Raw genomic sequence first — 16300 nt, 5'->3', positions numbered from 1 at the left:
GTTTAATTAAGTTTATTTTGGCTTACTACCATGTACTCCATTGTCATCAGCAATAATCATTTTAAATTTGGATTTTGCATAAATAACTCTCTAAATAAGACCAATTCTCACTATGTTACGTCATAATCACACAATTATGGCAGAAAAAGAAAGAAAATGAAAAACTTAACATTTATTGAACCCTGTTGCGAAATCTATAGAGTGTAATCTGTTGCAATTTGAATATTATTAAGTAACTATCTAAAAACCCGCTGTCTTATCTCAAATTATGACAAAAGCAAAAATAATTTATAACTTCTTGTTTGACCATTTACTCAGAAGAATAATTAGCCTGCATATATATTATTATACACAACGTGTTTCCCCTTAAAAGGGAAGATAAAACTCAGAGAAAGAGATTTTATCAACTTGTATACAAAAAACATGGGCTGCATTTTGTTCAAGCAGATTTTTTGCTTGTTCATTTTAACATTTTATTTTACACAAGAAATCAATGCTACTGGTAGGGAAGTTGTCACTGATATGAAAACCAAATCCAGACTTATACAGTTTGGTATTCCTCCTATTTCTGTTCATATAATGGACCGTATTAACGCGACGTCTCCTCAATTAATATTTCATTGTGCATCTGGAGACGACGATCTTGGATATCATTACCCCAAGTTTAACCAAGACTTTATGTTTACATTCGGACTGCATTTTTTTGTAGAGACAGTTTTCTTCTGTCATTTTTGGTGGGGTTCAGAAGACAAAGCATTTGAGGTGTTTAGAGACTCAGGGGCATGTGCAGATCATGGAGGACTTGATACATCTGATTGCTTTTGGATAGTGAAATCAGATGGCTTCTATTTTACTAATGTAGATCCAGATTCTAATCCCTCTTCTATAACCAAAATTTATGATTGGAAATAATTTATGTTCTCTATGTTAGCTATATGTATTACTCCTGAAAAAGATTATTTCTAATTTTATTCTAAGTGCTTCTCTGATTAATTAGCTGTATTACTAGTAGTTTGTGTTGATGCTAAAATCTACGGGGGATCGAGGATAAGGCACTGGCATCAAGCTCTTGATTTGTCATTTTTTATTCTAGTCCTAAAGGTGGCTATCGGGCCGAGTTGGCCCAGTTCCGGACCGGACCGGATTGGTTTCCGACCGGATCGGACTGGCGTATAAGGGGTCGGACATGGGCGAGCTGATCAGGGAATCGGTCGGTGCCGGTTGAATTTTATTATCGGTGGATCGGACCACTATAGATTGGTAATGTCACATCAAAGAGTAACCGGTTACCTAGACCCGCCTGGATTGGTTCAACGACTATAATTTCAATATTTTTAAAGGCATTTGACTGTTGGCAACGGTCAGCTCTCATTTTGACCACTGCCCAACAACTGAAATTGCAAAATAGCCCTTTTGGAGGCTTTTTTAAAATAATAGCACATTTATTATTTACTAATTTAACCTTTTGAAAAATCATAAATAGACCCCATCTTCTTCATTTTTTCACTCATCTCTCAAGTCTCAATTGTCATTCTCTCATTTCTCTACTAAATTGCTATAAACTATTTGGCTCTCATGAAATTTATGCTGTTATTTGAACTTTGAAGAACTGAAGTTTAAGAGAGTCGGAGTAGTAACGAGCAAGTTCATTTGTGGTAACATCGGAGTTGTGAATTCATTTTCAAGACTTCAAAATTCATCAAGTGTTAATTTATTTCGGAATTCGATGCACTCCTTCCAACTCTTTCTCTTATTTAATATTTTTTTGCATATTTAATTTTTTTTAGTTTTAAATTATAGTAGTTAAATTTCCACAATATGTTTGATACTGCAAAACGAGTTTGCCGGTGTAATAGGAAAATAGAAAAAGAGGTGCTGGTTCAACTTCTGATAGTAATATAAACGACTTTACACGTCTTTGAAGCATCACCTGATAATAATATAGTTTATGAACAATTACAGGAAGATTATGGTATAGAAGATAACGAATTAGCAGAAACTGAATATGAGACACCATTTGCACGTAGCAGTGTTGGAGTTGGTCAGACCCAATCTAGTAGGGATGGTGGTCGTGGCACTATTAGACCACCTGTGCCCCGACTATTAGTCATCGGAGAAGGAGAAGTAGAGTTTAGACATTTTACGAGGAAATAGTGAATTATAATAGAGTTAGATGCAAAATTTGTAAAGTTGATTTCAAACATAAGACTTGAGAGAATTTAAGGGGGACTAGGGGTACTTAGTACATAAGAGAAACACCCTATAGAATGAGGTACTTTTTAGCTGAAAATCAAGAAACACTAAACCCAACTACTGGAGGACTTTTAAAATGTGATAAAAAGAAGGACTGTGAGGAGTTAGCTGTCACAACCCGGATTCCCCACCCTCGGGAGTCGTGATGGCGCCTACTAGTGAAAGCTAGGCATTTGAACAATTTACCTTTTTCCCATTTTTAATCCTTTAACAATTATGAACCAATAGTTTATAAACAACGGAATTTAAACAAGCGGAAAAAATAAATAGAACCATTTAAATATTTCTAATACAATTTCTTAAACAAAGACTACCCAGAACTGGTGTCACAACTTCACAGACAGTCTATGAATACTACAAACAAGGTCCGAAAAATAAATACGACGCTCTTTCTGAAATACATAAATGAAACAGGATGAAAGGATAAAGGGAGACGCCAGGGCCTGCGGACGCCTGCAAGATAACCTTGGATCTCCGAATGGACTGAAGGCAGCAACCCAAAGCTACGGTCCGTATGCTCCAGTACCGGGATCTGCACACAGTGCAGAGTATAGTATCAGCACAACTGACCCCATGTGCTGGTAAGTTCCTAGCCTAACCTCGGCGAGGTAGTGACGAGGCTAGGACCAGACTACCAAACAAACCTTTGCAGTTAAATCATATACAACGAAAAATAAAAGCAGGAGTGTACAGTTAAGGATGAGAGGGGGAAACATGCTGCGGGGAAACATCAAATGAGAATAGAAGGACAGCAGGTAAATACAAGGAATACCATAACTCAATTATCAACAAGAATCATAAATCAAACAAGTGCACGACATCACCCTTCGTGCTTTTACTCTCGTCCTCACCATAAGAATTAGTATAATCTGCACGGCATTACCCTTCATGCTTTTACTCTTGTCCTCACCATAAAATCAATATAATCGGCACGGAATTGTACATCGTGTGGCACAGTATCACCCTTCGTGCTTTTACACTCTTCCTCGCAAAATCATACACTGCGTCACCCTTCGTGCTTTAACACTCTCTCACAAAAACAATGCAGGACATCACCCTTCATGCTTTAACACTCTTTCTCACCCAAACAACAAAGAAATAAGGGCAAGGAAATAAATGAAATCACAATAAAATCCCGATAAAGGAATAATAGTACAACAATAACATTCTGGCAAGGGAACAATATCAAAACATTAACATCCCGGCAAGGGAGATAGCATTAAAAGCAACAACATCCCGACAAGGGAGATAATATAATAATTCTCTTCTCCTTTTCACATTTACTTCACAACTCACTTCATAACTTGAGCCAATACTCTATAAGGTTCAATTGCCAATTATACTTCCACAATTCATTATACAATTTGAGCCGACGCTCTTCAATGTTGAATTACCACTATTACTTCAACAAGCTTTGCTCAACAATAGAAATCATCACATAAGGCATGAACAATACAAACGAAGTCACATTAATCATTGTATAAGACTCAGGGCATGCTTGACACCAACGTATAAATACTCGTCACCATGCCTATACGTCGTACTCAACAAATAACACATAGCAAATAGGACACAACTCCTATCCCTCAAGCTAAGGTTAGACTTTACTTCGATGCCATGAGCACAATTCAAGTCTCAACTATCGCTTTACCTCTTGATTCCACCACCAATTCGCTCGTATCTAGCCACAAGTTACTTAACTATATCAATAAATGCTAAATGAGTCAATTCCAATGCATGAAAATTAGTTTTCTAAAGTGAGCTAGGCAAGCCGACTGTTTGAACAATTTACCTTTTCCCCATTTTAATCCTTTAACAATTATGAGCAATAACTTAATGACAACATAATTTATATCAAGCGGAAGAAAACAATAGAACTACCGAGTATAACCAAAATAGTTGTTAAACAAGACTACCCAGTACTGGAGTCACAGCTTCACAGACGGTCTAAGAGTACTACAAAGTCTAAAAGATAAATAATACACTATTTTGGAAATACGTAAATGAAACAGGATGGAGGGAGACGCCAGGGCCTGCGGACGCATGCAAGACTATCTTGGATCTCCGTATGGACTGAAGGTAGCCACCCAATCTAAGATCCAAAAGCTGTTGCTCCGGGATCTGCACACAGTGCAGAGTGTAGTATCAGCACAACCGACCCCATGTGCTGGTAAGTGCCTAGCCTAACCTCGGCGAAGTAGTGACGAGGCTAGGACCAAAATACCAAATATTTGTGCAGTTTAACCATATACAACGGAAAAGAAGAACAGTAATGTACAGTCAAGTATGGGAAGGGGAAACATGCTGCGGGGAAACATCAATTAAGAATAGAAAGACAACGGGTAAATACGAGGAATGCCATATCTAAGTTATCAACAAGAATCAAGAATCAATAAGTGCATGACATCACCCTTCGTGCTTTTACTCTCGTCCTCACCAAAGAATCAATATAAATTGCACGGCATCACCCTTCGTGCTTTAACACTCTCTCACCAAAATAATACACAACATCACCCTTTGTGCCTTAACACTCTTCTCACTCAAACAACAATCACAAGTAAGGCAAGGAAATAAATGAAATTACAATAAAGATCCCGGCAAGGGAACAATAGATCAACAATCAAGTCCCGGCAAGGGAACAACATCGAAAACATCAACATCCCGGCAAGGGAGATAGCATTAAAAGCAACAATATCCCGGTAAGGGAGACAAATATAATAATTCTCTTCTCTTTTTTACTTTTACTTCACAACTCACTTCACAACTTGAGCCAATGCTCTAAAAGGTTCAATTACCACTTATACTTTTACATATTATTTTACAACTTGAGCCAACGTTCCTCAATGTTCAAGTATCACTATTACTTCCACAAACTTTTCCCAACAATAGAAATCATCACCAAGGCATGAATAATACAACGAAGTCATAATAATCATAATATAATACTCACGGGCATGATTGACACCAACGTATAGATACTCGTCACCATGCCTATACGTCGTACTCAACAAATACCACATAGCAAATAGGACTCGAGTCCTAATCCCTCAAGCTAAGGTTAGACCAAACACTTACCTCGATGCCACGAACACAATTTAAGTCTCAACTATCGCCCTTTACCTCTTGATTCCACCACCAATTCGCTCGTATCTAGCCACAAGTTACTTAATTACATCAATAATTGCTAATTGAATCAATTCTAATGCATGAAAATAAGTTTTCCAAAATTTTACCCAAAAAGTCAAAAATCGGGCCCGGGCCCACATGATCAAAACCCGAGGTTCGAACCAAAACCCGATTACCCATTCCCCCACGAACCCAAATATATAACTTGTTTTGAAATCGGACCTCAAATGGACGTCCAAATCCCCAAAATTTGAAAAACCTAGGTTCTACCGAAAACACCCAATTTCCCCCATGAAAATCATTGATTTTGAGTTAAAATCATGTGAAAAGATGTTGAAGATTAAAGAAAACTAGTTAGAAAAGACTTACAATTTATTTGGAGAAGAAATTTTCCTTGAAAAATCTCCCAAGAGAGTTTATGTTTTGAGAAGATGTGAAAAATACCTGAAAATGCGTCTAAGTGTTAATTAACTGGTCTCTGATGTCGCAATTGCGACCAGGGTTCGCAATTGTGAACCCTTCAGAGGACTGCAACTTTCACATTTGCGACCACCCCTTATTCCTGAGGGGTTCGCATTTGCGAAGCATGCGTCGCATTTGCGACTGGGGCCTTCCGCATTTGCGAAGTAGGCGTCACATTTACGACTGGGGCCTTCCGCAAATGCATTTGCGATCAGGCCTGCCCAGGCCTTTGTTCGCATTTGCGAAGCCTGCAGACCTGATCATACCAGCTGAAAACCTGCAAGTTTTCCAAGTGCAAATTCCACCCCGTGGTCTATCCAAAACTCACCCGAGCCCTCGGGGCTTCAAACCAAACACGCACACTAGCCCAAAAACATCATATGGACTTGCCAGTGCATTTAAATCACCAAAATAACATCAACAACTATGAATTTAGCATCAAAATCATGAAATTACTTAAGAGCATCAAATTTTCCAATTTTTCTCAAATAAGGTCCAATTCACATAATTTCAAGTCCGTTTCTTACTAAATTTCATAGGCTCGACTCAAATCATATATAAGACCTGCACCGGGCTCCAAAACCAAAATACGGGCCCGATACCAGTTGTTTCAAACTTAAATTCTCTTCTTTACTTCATAATTAATTCAGCAAAATAATTTCTTTCAAAAATTCATTTCTCGGGCTTGGGACCTCGGAATTCGATTCCGGGTATATGCCCAAGTCCCGTATTTTCCTACGGACCCTTCGGCATCGTTAAATCACGGGTCCAGGTCCGTTTACCCAAAATGTTGACCGAAGTCAACTTAAATTTATTTTAAAGTCAAAATTCATCATTTTTCACAGACTTTCACATATTGGCTTCCCGGCTACACGCCCGGATTGTGTATGCAAATCGAGGTAAGACAAATCTATGCCTCAGAAGAAGAAGAAGGAGGTACCTCAGTCGGGGAAAAGATGGGGATAATGGCTCCGCATATCGGACTCGGACTCCCAGGTCGATGCCTCAGCGGTCTGACCTCTCCACTGAACACGAACAGAAGGGAAACTCTTCGATCTCAACTGACGAACCTGTCGGTGTAGAATAGCTACCGGCTCCTCCTTGTAGGACAAGTCGTTGTCCAACTGGACAGTGCTGAAATCTAACATGTGGGATGGATCACCGTGATACTTCCGAAGCATGGACACATAAAACACTGGATGCATGGCTGATAAGCTCGACGACAATGTAAGTCTGTAAGCCACATCTCCCACTCGATCAAGAACCTCAAATGGGCCAATGAATCTAGGGCTAAGCTTGACCGTCTTCCCAAATCTCATCACGCCCTTCATAGGTAACAACCAAAGCAACACCCGCTCACCAACCATGAATGCCAAATCACGAACCTTACGGTAGGCATAACTCTTTTGCCTGGACTAAGCTGTACGAAGCCTATCCTGAATAATCCTGACCTTGTCCAAGGCATCCTGCACTAGATCCGTACCCAACAATCGACCCTCTCCCGGCTCAAATCATCCAACCGGCGACCGACCTACACCACCTACCATACAAAGCTTCATAAGGAGCCATCTGGATACTCGACTGGTAGCTATTGTTGTAGGCAAACTATGCTAAAGGTAAAAACTGATCCCACGAGCCTCCAAAGTCAATGACACAAGCTCAGAGCATATCCTCCAAAATCTAAATGGTCCGCTCAGACTGCCCGTCCGTCTGAGGATGAAACACTATGCTCAACTCAACCCGTGTTCCCAACTCTCGCTAAACTGCTCTCCAGAAATGTGAGCTAAACTGCGTACCTCGGCCTGAAATGATAGACACGGGCACACCATGAAGACGAACTATCTCCCGGATATAGATCTCAGCTAACCTCTCGAACGAATAGGAGACTGCCACAGGAATGAAATGTGCTGACTTGGTCAGCCTATTAACAATAACCCACACTGCATCGAACTTCTTCTGAGTCTGTGGGAGTGCAACAACGGAGTCCATAGTGATGCACTCCCACTTCCACTCAGGAATCTCAATCTTCTAGAACAAACCACCGAACCTCTGATGCTCGTACTTAACCTGCTGACAGTTCAAACACCGAGCCACATAAGCAACAATGTCTTTCTTCATCCTCCGCCACCAATAATGCTGCCGTAAATCCTGATACATCTTAGCGGCGCCCAGATGAATAAAGTACCGGGAACTATGGGCCTCCTCTAGAATTAACTCTCGGAGTCCATCCACATTAGGCACACAAACTCGACCCTACAATCTCAGAACTCCATCATCTCCTAAGGTAACCTGCTTGGCACCTCCGTGCTGCATCGTGTCTCTAAGGACATACAAATGAGGATCATCAAACTACCGATCTTGGATACGCTCCAATAAAGAAGAACGAGCGACTATGCAAGCTAACACACAGCTGGGCTCAGAAACATCCAACCTTACGAACTGATTGGCCAAAGCCTGAATATCCAAAACAAGCGATCTCTCACCGACCGGAATATAAGCAAGACTGCCCATACTGGTTAACTTCCTACTCAAAGCATCAGCCACCACATTGGCCTTTCCCGGATGATATAAGATGGTGATATCATAGTCTTTTATTAGCTCCAACCACCTTCTCTGCCTCAAATTTAGCTCCTTCCGCTCGAACAAATACTACAGACTCTTGGGATCCGCAAACACCTCACACGCCACGCCATACAGATAATGCCTCCAAATCTTCAACGCGTGAACAATGGCTGCCAACTCCAAATCGTGAACCGGATAGTTCTTCTTATGAATCTTCAATTACCACGAAGCATAGGAAATGACCTTGCCATCCTACATCAACACCGCACCAAGTCCAATGCGAGATGCATCACAATAATCTGTATAAGGCCCTGAACCTGTAGGTAAAACTAACACCGGTGCCGTAGTCAGAGCTGTCTTGAGCTTCTGAAAGCTTGCCTCACACTCGTCTGACCATCTGAACTGGGCACCTTTCTGGGTCAACCTGGTCATCGGGGCTGCAATGGATAAAAACCCCTCCATAAACCGACGATAGTAGCCTGCCAATCCTAAGAAACTCCGGATCTCTATAGCTGATGCTGGTCTAGGCCAGTTCTTGACTGCCTCTATCTTCTTCGGATCAACCTGAATACCCTCTACTGATACAACATGACATAGGAATGCAACTGAACTCAACCAGAACTCGCACTTTGAAAACTTGGCATACAACTGACTATCCCTCAAAGTCTGAAGAACCACTCTAAGATGCTGCTCATGCTCCTCCTGGCTACGGGAATAGATCAATATATCATCAATGAAGACTATCACGAATGAATCCAAGTAAGGCCTGAACACTTGATTCATCAAATCCATAAAAGCTGCTGGGGCATTTGTCAACCCGAATAACATCACCAAGAACTCATAATGCCCGTATCGAGTGACTGTCTTAGGGACATCGGATGCCCTAATCCTCAACTGATGGTAGCTAGATCTCAAGTCAATCTTCGAAAATACCTTGGCACCCTGAAGTTGATCAAACAAATCATCAACCTCGGCAATGGATACTTATTCTTGATTGTGACCTTGTTCAATTGCTGGTAATCAATACACATTCTTATCGATCCGTCCTTCTTCTTAACAAATAACACCAGCGCACCCCAAGGCGAGACACTAGGTCTAATGAAGCCTTTTTCAAGAAAGTCTTGCAACTGCTCCTTCAACTCTTTCAACTCAGGCGGGGCCATACAATACGATGGAATGGAAATGGGCTGAGTGCCTGGTACCAAATCAATGCAGAAGCCAATATCCCTGTCGAGTGGTATACCTGGAAGGTCTGAAGGAAATACCTCAGGAAATTCACGAACAACGGGCACAAAATCAATAGAAGGAACCTCAGCACTAGAATCACAAACATAGGCCAAATAGGCCAAACACCCGTTCTCAACCACACGTCGAGCCTTCATATATGAGATAACACTACAGGTAGAATGATCAAGAGTCCCTATCCACTCTAAATGAGGCACGCCCGACAAGGCTAAGGTCACAGTCTTGACATGACAGTCCAAGATAGCGTGGTAAGGTGATAACTAGTCCATCCCCAATATGACATCAAAACCAACCATGTCCAGAAGTAACAAATCTACACGAGTCTCAAGACCCCCAATCACAACTATACATGATCTATGGACTCGAATTACCCAATAGAATCACCTACCGGTGTAGACACATAAACAAGAGCACTCAAAGAATCACTAGGCATGACTAGATACGGTGCAAAATAAGATGACACATAGGAGTATGTAGATCCTGGATCAAATAAAATCGAAGCATCTCTACTACAAACCAGAACAGTACCTGTGATAACTACATCGGAAGCCTCAACCTCGGGCCTGGCTGGAAGAGCATAATATCGAGGCTGGGCCCCAACGCCCTGAACTACATCTCTGAGACGGCCTGCTGCTGGCTGGCCTCCACCTCTAGCGGCCTGAGCTCCACCTCTAATATCTCTACCTCCACCTCTAGCACCTCTACCCCCACCTCTAGCTAGCTGGGCGGGCTGTGGAACACTCGGTGCCTGAAACATGGCACGGGAGCCCTGATGCTAAGAGCTGCTCGATGCTCGAGGGCAAAACCTAAAAATGTGACCCATATCACCACAAGTATAACAAACCCTCGACTGCTGAGGCTGCTGACCCTGACGACATGAATGACCACCCCGAAAACTCTAGAGCGACGGTGCACTAATAGGAGCTGGTGGTGCATTGTAGGACTGCTGATCAGAATACTGTATATGAGAACCACGACCACCTGAAGCACTGTGAGAAACCTGAAGTGCTGACTGAAAAGGCCTAGGAGGATGGACTTTACCATACGAATCCCTGCCTCCATACGAGGTACCACTGAATCGGCCTGAATGATGAGGCCTCTTGTCAGACCCCTGACCAACTCCCTACGATAGAACCATCTTAACTCTCCTAGCCACATTGGACGCATCCTGAAAAGAAATCTCACTCCCCGCCTCCTTGGCCATCTGAAGTCGAATAGGCTGGATAAGTCCCTCAATGAACCTCCTCACCCTCTCTCTCGGTGGGAAGTATGATAAGAGCATGATGGGCCAAGTCGATGAATCTGGTCTCATACTAAGTAACAGTCATAGAACCCTGTTGGAGACGCTCAAATTGCCTCCGATAGGCCTCCCTCTGAGTGATAGGGAGAAACTTCTCCAGAAATAGCTGAGTAAACTACTCCCAAGTCAAAGCTGGTGATCCGGCTGATCTAGCCAAACAATAATCTCTCCACCAAGTCTTGGCGGATCCAGATAAACGAAAAGTAGCAGAATCGACCCCATTGGTCTCCACAATCCCCATGTTCCTGAGAACCTCATGACAACTATCTAGATAATCCTGGGGATCCTCAGAAGATGCACCGCTGAAAGTAGTAGTGAAGAGCTTGGTGAACCTGTCCAATCTCCACAAAGCATCGACAGACATAGTTTCTCCATCACCAGTCAGAGCTACCACACCCGGCTGAACTGCTCCAACTGGCTGAACTGCTGGAGTCTGAAACTAGGGAGCCACGTGCTTCAGAGTGCGAGTAGCAGGAGTCTGTGCTCCTCCTCCAGCCTGAGAGACGGCCGGGGCTACAAGAAGCAAGCTTGTCCGGGTTACACTCTCCATAAGGCCCACTAGATGGACCGGGACATCCTGTAGTACTGGGGTAGCAATGAACCCCTCTGGGACCTGAGCTGGGCCCACCGGAGCTACCTGGGCCGGAACCTCATCATCAAAGTCAACTTGAGGCTCTGCCGCTGGTGCCGCTGCTCTGGGCTGAGCTCTGCCCCTACCTCGGCCTCTAGCACGGCCGCGCCCTCACCCTCTGCGAAAGAACAGAGTAGAAATTCAATTAGCATTGAGAAACCAAATAGCAAGATCGGAAAGAATAAATGTGAAGTTTTTCCTAACTCTATAGCCTCTAACGGATAAATACAGATGTCTCCGTACCGATCCCTCAGACTCTACTAAGCTTGTCTGTGAACTGTGAGACCTATGTAACCTAGAGCTCTGATACCAACTTGTCATGACCCGAATTTTTTCCACCCTCGAGAGTCGTGATGGCGCCTACTAATGTGAGGTAGGCAAGCCAACTTTTTGAACAATTTACATTTTCCCCATTTTAATCCTTTAACAATTATTAGCAATAACTTAAAGACAACAGAATTTATATCAAGCAAAAGAAAACAATAAAACTACTGAGTATAACCAATACAATTGTTAAACAAGACTACCAAGAACTAGAGTCACAGCTTCACAGACGGTCTAAGAGTACTACAAACAAAGTCTGAAAGATAAATAATACACTGTTTTGGAAATACGTAAATGAAACAGTATGAAGGGATAGAGGGAGACGCCAGGGCCTGCGGACGCCTGCAGGACTATCTTGGATCTCTGTATGGACAGAAGGCAGCCACCCGAGCTAAGGTCCAAAAGCTGCTGCTCTAGGATCTGCATACAATATAGAGTGTAGTATCAGCACAACCGACCACATGTGCTGGTAAGTGCCTAGCCTAACCTCGGTGAAATAGTGACGAGGCTAGGACCAGACTACCAAATAACTGTGCAGTTTAACCATATACAGCGGAAAAGAAGAACAATAATGTACAGTCAAGTATGGAAAGGGGAAACATGCTGCGGGGAAACATCAATTAAGAATAGAAATACAACGGGTAAATAAGAGGAATGTCATATCTCAGTTATCAACAAGAATCAAGAATCACTTAGTGCACGGCATCACCCTTCGTGCTTTTACTCTCGTCCTCACCAAAGAATCAATATAAATTGCACGGTATCACCCTTCGTGCTTTAACACTCTCTCACCAAAATAATACACGACATCACCCTTCGTGCCTTAACACTCTTCCTCACCCAAACAACAATCACAAGCAATAGGGCAAGGAAATAAATGAAATTACAATAAAGATCCCGGCAAGGGAACAATAGTTCAACAATCAAGTCCTGACAAGGAAACAACATCAAAAACATCAACATCCCGACAAGGGAGATAGCATTAAAAGCAACAATATCCCGACAAGGGAGGCAATATAATGATTCTTTTCTCCTTTTCACTTTTACTTCACATCTCACTTCACAACTTGAGCCAATGCTCTAAAAGGTTCAATTACCGCTTATACTTTTACATATTATTATACAACTTGAGCCAATGCTCCTCAATGTTCAAGTATCACTATTACTTCCACAAACTTTCCCCAACAATAGAAATCATCACCAAGGAATGAATAATACAACGAAGTCATAATAATCATAATATAAGACTCAAGTGCATGCTTGACACCAACGTATAAATACTTGTCACCATGCCTATACGTCGTACTCAACAAATACTACATAGCAAATAGGACTCGACTCCTAATCCCTCAAACTAAGGTTAGACCAAATACTTACCTCGATGCCACGAACACAATTCAAGTCTCAACTATCGCTTTAACTCTTGATTCCACCACCAATTCGCTCGTATCTAGCCACAAGTTACTTAATTACATCAATAAATGCTAATTGAATCAATTCTAATGCATGAAAATAAGTTTTCCAAAATTTTACCCAAAAAGTCAAAAATCGCCCCCGGGCCCACATTTTCAAAACCCGAGGTTCGAACTAAAACTCGATTACCCATTCCCCCACGAACCCAAATATATAATTTGTTTTGAAATCGTACCTCAAATCGAGGTCCAAATCCCCAAAATTTTAAAAACCTAGGTTCTACCGTAAACACCCAATTTCCCCCATGAAAATCATTGATTTTGAGTTGAAATCATGTGAAAAGATGTTGAAGATTAAAGAAAAATAGTTAGAAATGACTTACAATTGATTTGAAGAAGAAATTTTCTTTGAAAAATCGCCCAAGAGAGTTTATGTTTTGAGAAGATGTGAAAAATAGTTGAAAATGCGTCCAAGTGTTAATTAACTGGTCTCTAATGTCGCAATTGCGACCAGGGTTCGAAATTGCGAACCCTACTGCAAATTTCGTATTTGCGAAGAAATTTATCGCATTTTGCAACCACCCCTTATTTCTGAGGGGTTCGCATTTGCTACTGGGGCTTCCGCATTTGCAAGCTAAATGGTCGCATTTGCGATCAGGCCTGCCCAGGCCTTTGTTCGCATTTGTGATGGGATTCTCGCATTTGCGAGCCAGGCTGCAAACCTGATCATACCAGCTGAAAACCTGTAATTTTTCCAAGTCAATATTCCACCATGTGGCCTATCCAAAACTCACCCGAGCCCTTGGGGCTCCAAACCAAACACGTACACCAACCTAAAAAAATCATACGGACTTGCCCGTGGCATTCAAATCACCAAAATAACATCAACATCTATGAATTTAGCATCAAAATCATGAAATTACTTAAGAATATCAAATTTTTTAATTTTTCTCAAATAAGGTCCGATTCAAGTCATTTCAAGTCCGTTTCCTACCAAATTTCAAGGGCTCGACTCAAATCATATATAAGACATGTACCGGGCTCCGGAACAAAAATACGTGCCCGATACCAATGGTTTCAAACTGAAATTCTCTTCTTTACTTCATAATTAATTCAGCAAAATAATTTCTTTCAAAAATTTATTTCTCGGGCTTGGGACCTCGGAATTCAATTTCGAGCATACGCCCAAGTCCCATATTTTCATACGGACCCTCTGAGACCGTCAAATCACGGGTCTGAGTTCGTTTACCCTAAATGTTGACCGAAGTCAACTTAAATTCATTTTAAAGTCAAAATTCATCATTTTCATAGATTTTCACATATTGGCTTTCCGGCTACGCACCCGGACTGCGCACACAAATCGAGGTGAGACAGAAAGAGGGTTTTAAGGCCTCAGAATGCAGAATTTATTTTTAAAATAAGAAAGGTCATCACAAAACCAAAACCCGATTACCCATTCCCCCACGAACCCAAATATATAATTTGTTTTGAAATCGGACCTCAAATCAAAGTCCAAATCCCCAAAATTTGAAAAACCTAGGTTCTACCCAAAACACCTAATTTCCCTCATGAAAACCTTTTATTTTGAGTTGAAATCATGAGAAAAGATGTTAAAGATTAATAAAAACAAGTTAGAAATGACGTACAATCGATTTGGAAGAGTACTTGTCTTTGAAAAATCGCCCAAGAGAGTTTATGTTTTGACAGGGTTTGAAAAATGAAGGATTTTCGGCTAAGTCATGAATTTGCAGGTCGCAGATGTCGCATTTGCGACCACTGTTCGCAATTGCGAACTCAAATTTGGGATGGGGGAGTCGCATTTGCGACAAGGGGGGATTTCTGGGCCTCTTCGCATTTGCAAAGAAATGATCGCATTTGTGATCAGCCCTGCCCAGGCCTTCTCTTGCATTTGTGATGGGTTATGCGAAGCCTACAGACCTGCAACATACCAGCAATTCCTAAGTCCAAATTTCATTCTGTGGACTATCCAAAACTCACCCGAGCCCTCGGGGCTCTAAACCAAACATGCACACTAATCTAAAAACATCATACAGATTTGTCCGTGCAATCAAATAACCAAAATAACACAACAACTATGAATTTAGCATCAAAATCAATGAAAATCTCAAGAACTTTGAAAGTTTCAAATTTTACAACTAAGGTTCCGAATCACGTCATATGACCTCCGTTTCTTACCAAATTTTATAGGCTCAACTTAAATCACATATAAGACCTGTACCAGGCTCCGGAACCAAAATACGGGCCCGATACCATCAAATTCTAAACACATTTCATTTCCAAAAACTCTCATATTTTCAGTAAAATAATTTTCTTTAAAAATTTATTTCTCGGGCTTGGGACCTCGGAATTCGATTCCGAGCATACGCCCAAGTCCAATATTTTTCTACGGACCCTCCGAGATCATCAAATCATGGGTCCGGGTTCTTTTACCCAAAATGTTGACCGTAGTCAACTTAAATTCATTTTAAAGGCAAAAATTATCATTTTTCATAGATTTTCACATAATCGCTTTCCGGATACACGCCCGAACTGCACACACAAATTGAGGTGAGATAAAAAGGTGGTTTTAAGGCCTCGGGACACAAAATTTATTTCTAAAATAAGTGATGACCTTTTGGGTCATCACATTCTCCACCTTTAAAACAACCGTTCGTCCTCGAACGGAAATAAGAAGGAAATACCTGAGTCAGGGAAAAGATGGGGATAACGACTCCGTATATCGGACTCAGACTCCTAGGTCGATGCCTCAGTAGGCTGACCTCTCCACTAAACACGAACAGAAGGGAAACTCTTAGATCTCAACTGACGAACCTGCCGGTCTAGAAAGGCTACCGGCTCCTCCTCATAGGACAAGTCTTTGTCCAACTGGACAGTGCTGAAATCTAACACGTGGGATGGATCGTCGTGATACTTCTGAAGTGTTGACACATGAAACACTGGATGCACAGCTGATAAGCTCGACGA

This window comes from Nicotiana sylvestris, chromosome 3 (assembly GCF_000393655.2).
Source record: "Nicotiana sylvestris chromosome 3, ASM39365v2, whole genome shotgun sequence".
NCBI classification, from domain to species: Eukaryota; Viridiplantae; Streptophyta; class Magnoliopsida; order Solanales; family Solanaceae; genus Nicotiana; species Nicotiana sylvestris.
Note: the sequence above shows the minus strand (reverse complement) of the source record.